This window comes from Opisthorchis viverrini, assembly GCF_000715545.1.
Source record: "Opisthorchis viverrini unplaced genomic scaffold opera_v5_6, whole genome shotgun sequence".
In the NCBI taxonomy this organism is placed as follows: domain Eukaryota; kingdom Metazoa; phylum Platyhelminthes; class Trematoda; order Opisthorchiida; family Opisthorchiidae; genus Opisthorchis; species Opisthorchis viverrini.
The window spans coordinates 3,284,072-3,292,801 of NW_008751662.1; positions in this window are offsets into that span (position 1 = coordinate 3,284,072).

The window sequence follows — 8,730 nt, forward strand, 5'->3', positions numbered from 1 at the left end:
GAGAGTTCTCCGTACACTGTCACACGTCCGGAAGTCTGAGAATACAAAGAACGTATGATGTTCACAAACTTCCGGGGTATTCCTTGGTGGGCAAGTGTCTCAAGAAGAACAGACCGATCAACCGAGTCGAATTCGCCTCGGAAATCCAGGAATACTAGAATCGTGGGTCGCTTATACGTATAGCGTTTTTCTAGCACCTGACGCAGTGTGAAGATTTGGTCCTCTGAAGCTCGCTACCTAATTTAACTTGGGTCATAGGGATCGCTTTGCTCCGTAAACACGACCCAACACTAGAAAACACTAGTCATTATCAGCACAGACAGATTAACGTTATTGTTCAACCACTGAGCTCTCTCTAGCTCAGCGGTCAGGGCACGAAGGTATTGAGCGGAAGGTCGGTGATTCGAACCCGACCTCCGAATCTCGAATTCCCCTGTCTAGGCTTAAGCAACCTGGCAGTATCCCAACCCTAGTGCTTCCTTGGGGTGGCACGGCAGTTAGACACCGAAAGGGTGTCACAGCTGAACGATTATATATATATATATATATANACTATCATGTTATGATCATCAGTTCCCCGCCGGTCCAAACCTTCAGCACAAGCGCTCTCGTCGATTGATTTGGAGGCCACCAATCGCAAGGCAACCATGGATTCAACTGCATCATGTGGCCATCAGTTACCGATGAAAAGCCTCAAGTAAAGAGTACCGTTCTCTCCAGGGTAGGCAACTTGACTCCGATCATTCCATTGTGCGGACCTAGCCATCACTTCGTTTTTCGCAACCCTTACGCGTGCCAAAGCAAAGCGATTCCGTTCATCAACTTCGACAACTCTCAGTAGCTCAAGAGTATCGAACTGATCTGGCTAGAAAGCTATCGCGAACACATCCATGCGGATGACGAAAATCGCTCAGAGGTTGAACGGAAACATCATCATCATCATCAAGGACGGTATGCCATCAGTGTTCAACACTGATGCTTTACTGCCGTCACAAAATTACCAATCCGATTCACCCAATGCTCCGGAGTCAAAGAAGGTCCTTTCCTGAAGTCTGGTACACACGGCCGTTGAGATCAAGTAACATAATGCCACAGGTGAGGCAAATCAGCAAACGTGATTCGGACCTTTGGGATTTATACGCTGAATTCATTGATACACTTCCGCCAGGACATTAAAACTACCGAGGTGCGGAAAATTTTTCACAACCTCCGATCAATCACCCTGAATTGTAAGGATTATTTTCATTGACTGAACGCTCTGAAGCATGACAGTGCAAGTTGAAGGTGCTAGGCTCGTGCACAGAGATGGTATGACGGTGATCAGCTTATTCAACAGGCCTCGTGCGTCACCTTCGTTTTCAAGATGAGTGCGATGTGATCTACGTACTTCATATTGACAAGGTTCTCATCATCAACATCTTAGACAGGGGGGATTGGAAGAGCTCCCAGTGTTCACCTCACTGTTTCCTCCATGACAAAGTTGAATGAACAGGAGTTGAAGGAGTGGACATCATTTCGAGACACGGCTTTTCGTAGAAAAGCTTTTAGAATGGTCACCACGCACTCTTGCACGCCCGTAAGTATGTCAATATAGGGGCCGGGATAACCCCTTTCCGAATACCCCGACTTTAAAGTCCACTGTCAGTCCTGTACTTACGTACCAATCTATCAGCTTCCGCTTCTAATGCGCAGCTACCTATCCGACTTGCCCAAATCATCGGTGGACGAAACTGTGGCAACTGTAACGAGGCAGCCTCTACCTGGTCGAAATCCCACTTGATGTTAAGGGGTCAAGGTTTTGCGTGCCACTGTAAGATGATGAAGAATCCGTGACACCGGGCGCCTTGTTACAAAGGCAGACAAACTAGCGTCCCTGTGGTTACTACGTCCACTGTGAGTATCCTTTTTGAAAATGGATACTATTACCGACTCACTCAAATTAGCTAGGACGGTTTCTTTAACCCAGATAGACCCAAGTAAGCTAGACAGTCAGTGGCTGAGGAATCCATTGACATTATTGAGCAGAGCAGGTGGAAGGTCATCAGGACCAGGAGCACGATGACACAAGGGTAGACATACACTCGGGCAACTCTGAGGTTAAAGGCAGCTCTATATTTACAGACCACCAATGTGGTGAAGGCTGGTAGTCCGGATTGGAGGTAGCAGGTGGCCGGCTGAGTTGTCATTCGAAGTAGTGCGCCCAGCAATCCAAATGTTCGCCTAGGCAGGCTGGATATCAGAGAGCTGTTCCGGTCCCGTTTCTCTGATGAGTTGTCATTCGAAGCAGTGCGCCCAGCAATCCAAATGTTCGCCTAGGCTGGATATCAGAGAGCTGTTCCGATACCTGATAGTTTCTCTGACAGTAGGCACCGGAGGGCCACTCAAACGCATCAAGTAGAACAGTATGCGGATGTTTCCAGCATTTTTCGCATCTTTTCTTTCTCCGGCCTTTTCGATCCACCACGGACACTAAGTTTCACCTAGTGTCGAACGATGCACCCAGTTGAGTTGTCGTTGCGGTTAGGAAGGACATATCGCCGGGCCTCCAGCGAAGCCACAGTCCCATCAGAGATCCAATCTTTGGATGAGGGTGGCTGGATCGTACCAGTTTCGGCTTCTAGCAAAGTTTTAGATTTCTATTTCCAGTGGCCGTTTATATCCGATATTGGTTAGCCGACAGGCATTCGAGAAACCAGTTCTGATAAGTTTGTCTGATCTACGGTTCCAATAACTAAGCAAGGTGTGCGCGTTTTGCGTAAAAACGCAATGAAAAGCAGCAGTGCACAAGTAAATGGTCGGGGGCGGGGCAGAAGGATCGACAGGCATTGATAGACCCTCGTCACCGGTAAGTGACGGCGATGAGGTATACTTGGATTCAAGACTGGTTTGTTGGTGGGCACCACGTTATGAGATTTCCACTGAAAGTCGCAGAAGTTGATGCTGCAAAGGAACAGTCTGTGATCGACACACATTTCAAGCAAGCGCCCTCCGTCGCCCGTGCGTCTGGTGTCCAACCCAAAACGACCACCCAATTCAGCCTCAGTTGCCCGTAGCCTGTCTACCGGAGCGTTAATGTAACAACAACCACAGCAATGTCTGGGCTTTTGGCCCGTTGTAGAAAACCACCTAGATCATCTTAGAAACTATGCTTGACAGATTCAGAGCTACACTCCGTCGGAGCGTAAGTAGACACAATAAACAGGGTGCGATAGGCCTTACTTTCTCGAGTTTTTTTCCACGGAAGAACCACACAGGGGCGACTATCAATGGGTATACAATTAGGTAGAGGCGCTTTCGCTCGATGACTTAACACAATACCGACTCCGGAATATTAATCTGTGGTGACATTTAATTCACCAGAGGTGCACAGCCTTAAGCTGGGAGAGAAGGGGCAGTGAGTTCAATCACAGTACTTGCGTCCTGGATCTATGTTTTTGACAGACAGCATGCATCAATGCAGAGGATATCCAGTGTACGAGCAATACCCGCATGTACGCTGGTTGCTTCGGCGCGCGTACACTGAAGAGAGCTAATAAGACGAGTTTTCTGGGTTTGAAAACGAAGTATTAGTTGCTTAGGATTATTAGTTAAGCCGGACGCATAGAAGCTGCAGGTGAACTTGATGCATGGCAAACAAAGCAATCAGTCCTAGTGCTAGGATCCGTGGAGAGAGTATTCACTTTGGGCTGAGGTAGGGTAGAGGAGGGGATACGTGAAAGTGTATGAAGGGCGTCACTAGTAACATTTTTAGCTTATTGTCCCTGTTGTGTGCGACCTGACTGATAACACCATGCGATGGTCTTCATGGCATAATAATAAATTCACTTGTGATGTTCATGGTTGTACGTGGGCTGGGGTACTCCCAGGGCGCCCACACCTGGACAGAGGGACGATTAGGGTCGCCGAAAGCCTGACCTCAAGACTGACTTCGGTATACCACCACAGTAGTATAAGCTTTTTGGGTCTCACCCCAAACTTGAAACACTTCGAAATTGTGGTCACCAAATCCCTAGCTACTGACTGACCTGGTACGAGAAATTGTGGGTGTCAAAAAATCGTCCAGCTGTAGCACCCTCTCGGTGCCTAGCTGCCATGCAACCAGAAGGAAGCACAAGGGCTAGGATACTGCCAGGTTGCCCAAATCTAGACAGGGGAAGCCGAGAGACAGAGTTCAGGTTCGAACCACGAATCTTTTGGTCAGTAAACTCGCGCTCTAACCACTGGACCGTCTCGTCAAAGAGACCAACCCCCAGTACACCTCAGTGAGTGATGGAGGTCACACCCATCACACCGTCACACGCCCATAACGTCGTCTCTTTGAAGCGGATAGCTGCTATAGCTTTTCAGACAACAATAAGACCCGCTAATCTCGACGGTAGCCGGTTTTCATTCGGTCAAATCAAATGGCTTGAACAAACAGTCCTAAAAGGTGGGAGCAAAACTGTACACAGTCTTTCTTATTCATTTTCCGACCAACTGCCGTCGCCAGGTGGTTGTGAGTATATGGTAGACTTCCAGCCAGATCAGCTCTGTTGGGCTACTGAAACCCGCTGAAGTTGATGAACAGGACTACTCTACCTCGGCATGCGTAATTTTGAATGTTCGTCTATATACATGGCCACGTTGGCAAGATTGGAGTCAGGGCGTGCACCTCAGAAGGAACGGCAGTCTTTGATTCAAGTGGTCCTACGAATGCCTTACTGTCAGCGGTTGCCAAGTGATTTAGTGAGCACCTGCATCTAATGTCCATACTGGTCAGGAGGATACCAAGTTCAGCACACAACTTAGGAACTCACGCCCCATCATCATTACGTTTAGCACGGACGCCGCATCCATTCACCAACTTGAATTTCTCCGGGCTTAAATGCCCAAAGTGAGCGTTTATATCACCTGACAAAATGAGGATATTGGTCCTCTTTCTAGTAGAAGCAGGTGTAACAGACCTCGGTGAAAACCTTCGTTTTCGGCTTCAGAACTTCAAATTGTCGGGCCGTAGGCAGACAGGATAAACACTGTTTATATAATCGATCTGTATCAATCTCAACCAAGCCAAACAGTTGTGCAGCGTAAAGATTGTTCACTGGAATCCAGTGCACTGACTTCTGGTGAATACTAATTGTACTTCGACTGTATCGGATAAATCGCCGAAGGTCACGGCCAACCGTGGGACGATCGAAGTGAATGGAATCTAGGGTCAACCTCTTCAAACCCGCAGCATCCCTGCTCTCATAACTACGGACTTGCAGGTCGGTACGCATTTTACGGTAGAACTTTACCTAGCACATTTGACGTGATGAATACTCAGACGTAAAGCGAAAGTGAGCGTGAAGTATGGTGGACACGGAAAACAGGGAAATGGAAGAGGCCCAGAAATCCGGTAATGCCCGAAGATTGTTGCAGCTGATCCACGCGACCGGCCCCCGGAAACCATGTGTGAACTAAACCACCACCATCATCATCATCGTCATCGTCAACATCATCATCGACAGCATGACATCAGTGTTCAACACCGATGCTTCACTGCCGTACAACCATGATTTACTTGAAAGCCTTATTGTGAAGAAAAGAGTAAAGACGGATGGGGAAGGGACTTAGTGATAGCTTACCACAATCATTCCGAGGTACCCATACCTTCAGACATTCACTCAGGCGATCTGACAACAAGAACGCTACTGATTTCGGTTAACAGCCAACCATCAGGGATCACAATAGAGTGACCGTCTTGAATAAAGAAGAACGCCTCGACTGGTGGGTTAAATACTCCGAACAGCTATCGTGGCCACCATCTGCCACTAATCTGGAACCCACAGTTGACGTACAATCCTGAATAGTGAACATGGAGCCCCCAAAGGCTCAGAGGTTTATCACTACATACGTTTTCTCCAGCGCCACCCAACTTCTGGTCCGGATGACCTCTCACCCGCATTGTTCAGAGATGGAGGTGAAATCCTCAGTCAGCGCTTGTTTGCCTGTGTTTGGGGAAAGAAGACTGTCCAGGACAACCGAGGGATGTTGGTCATAGTGCGCACTTTGATAAAAGAAGCTCGTAGTGAGTTTAGTAACCACAGGGGAGTCAGCTAGCCCCGGTCGTAACGAGACTGCTGGCGTCACTTATGCTTCGTCGCCTTGTGGTGGCTCGTGAAACACTGACTCGAGAACAGCAAGCAGGATTTCGGACTTGGAGGAGTTGACTTTACCAAATCTACAGTTGACGTACAATCCTGAATAGTGAACATGGAGCCCCCAAAGGCTCAGAGGTTTATCACTACATACGTTTTCTCCAGCGCCACCGAACTTCTGGTCCGGATGACCTCTCACCCGCATTGTTCAGAGATGGAGGTGAAATCCTCAGTCAGCGCTTGTTTGCCTGTGTTTGGGGAAAGAAGACTGTCCAGGACAACCGAGGGATGTTGGTCATAGTGCGCACTTTGATAAAAGAAGCTCGTAGTGAGTTTAGTAACCACAGGGGAGTCAGCTAACCCCGGTCGTAACGAGACTGCTGGCGTCACTTATGCTTCGCCTTGTGGTGGCTCGTGAAACACTGACTCGAGAACAGCAAGCAGGATTTCGGACTGGGAGGGGTTGGCTTCACCAAATCTGCTAGAACAACGCTATACGTACAAACGACCTGCAATTTTGGTATTCCTTAATTTCCAAGGTGCATTCGACTAGGTTGAGTGATCTGTTCTCCTTGATACGTTTGCCCGTCAAGGAATACTCGGGAAGTTTGTGGTAATAAGTTTTTTGTATTCGCAGGCTTCAGCTTCGTGGGTGCTACAGCTGGACGGTGTGTGTGTGGATCAAAAGCTCATTGAAGTCAATGAAAAAAGCGACTGTTGTCCATCGGTGAACGCGACATTTGTGAAGCATGTGACGTAATGTAACGTTGAGGTCAGAGGTCCTTTTCCGAAGTCAAAATTCTGTTGGGTGCCCCGAAATCGCTTCTCACGTGTCGTCACAGAACCAGGGAACCTGTGGCGACGGGTTTGTGCCTCTGATCGTACTGACTGGTCTAGTGCCATGGAATTTGTTTTTGCTTCCAAATAAGCTGGAGTTATTTTGTCAGAGCAGGGCATGGAAACTCATTACCGTCCGAACAAATGTGGCGGAAGTTCAGCTTGCTCAGTGGCACATTTGCGTTCAGGAAAAAAGGCGCACTTGTACCTCATAAGTTCATAAGATGACAACCCTCTAATTCAACTCGAGTAAGTCGGACAAAGAATAAGACAGGGGCAGAGAGCCAAACAAATTGTTGTTGGAAATGTTTCATCCAGAGATGCAGTCGGGTTTCCAATATATCAGATTTCCACTACTACCCTTGAGTAACTGAATAACACAGCTTGAAGGGTCCGGTTTGACGGACTGCGTGCAGTCGGTCGCACCAGCGAGATGGACCAAGTGGTTAGAGCGCGAATTTGCTGACCGGAAAGTCCGTAGTTCGGACCCGACCTTTGCCTCTCGACTTCCCCTGTCTAGGCTTGGGCAACCTGGCAGTATCCCAGCGCTCGTGCCTCCTTCGTGTAGCGTGGCAGCTAGCACCGAACGTGCGCTACAGCTGAACTTTTATTTTTTATTCTTCAGCCTCTATTTCCTGAAATTTCTGGTGTAAACTGAAGATAAACAGCAGTTAACATTTTGGCCGTTGCGAATACTTATGACGGGCGGCGACAGAGCAGATTCAGGCACTTAAGGACATCCAGCCATATAGAGGACTCAGCCAGCGAGCTAAGTGTTATACGAACAAGCGGACCAACAGCTGATTAAATCGGCAAAATGCCTGGATACGCGGAAAAGCAATAATAATGGGGGGCAAAATGAAGCTTAAGAGAAAATAATTAAGATGGGTGGAACGCATCAGAAGTCGCATACTTTCACTTATCCTCTCTACAGAGACTGGTAGTCATTACACAAAAGTCGATGGGGTATGAAGGTAATTCTGCTTGTTTATTTCATGCCGTGCGTGAGCTGAGCTACTGTCAGGTGCCTAAACTTGGAGAGTAGTCAGTGAAGGTGGTAATCCACATTTAAGAGTCCGGCCAGAAGGCATCGGCGTCTAGATTTCAGGAAACAAGGTGTCAGACATGTTCCACCCCCACCCTCATAGGTATGACCCATTGATTATTGTCCAGGTCTCTTCTCATTGACGAAGTGGTAGGATAAACTCTGGTAGCTACCTTGGCATCCTTCAGTGGATCACTGGCTTGCTGAGGATTAAAAGCCGTGTCACTACCACGCGGTAATCTTTCCACGATGGACCTTTGGTGTTTTCGCCAGGCTGCATCATCCAACCTTTCGACACCGCGGTCCCGATTTGAAGATTATAAGGATCTCGACTTCATCCTCGGGATAGGCTGGACCTAGTCTATGGAGCTCAACTTCCCTGAACCCAATTAACCATGTGGACCGACATTGATGGATTTCTAACCGTCATGGTTCCAGGCTAGCTGAAGCGTAGTTTTCAAAACTCGACGACTGCGTTCATAGCTGACCGGTACTTCGTTCACGGGTTGCGTCTGCTCAAATGGATGCACCCCTGTAAGCCTCACCCGACTGAGGCATTACTCAGTTAGCGTACATTCGACTCCTGGTTGAGAGATCCGTCTGAAACCAACACCTACAAAAACCGGAGCCCGGTTAGCGAGAATCCCCGGGGCATCAGCAAAAGCTACATATCTAAGACCATCGTTAAAGAAGTCGAATAACGCAACTAGTCGCATGTGGGTTGTGGCT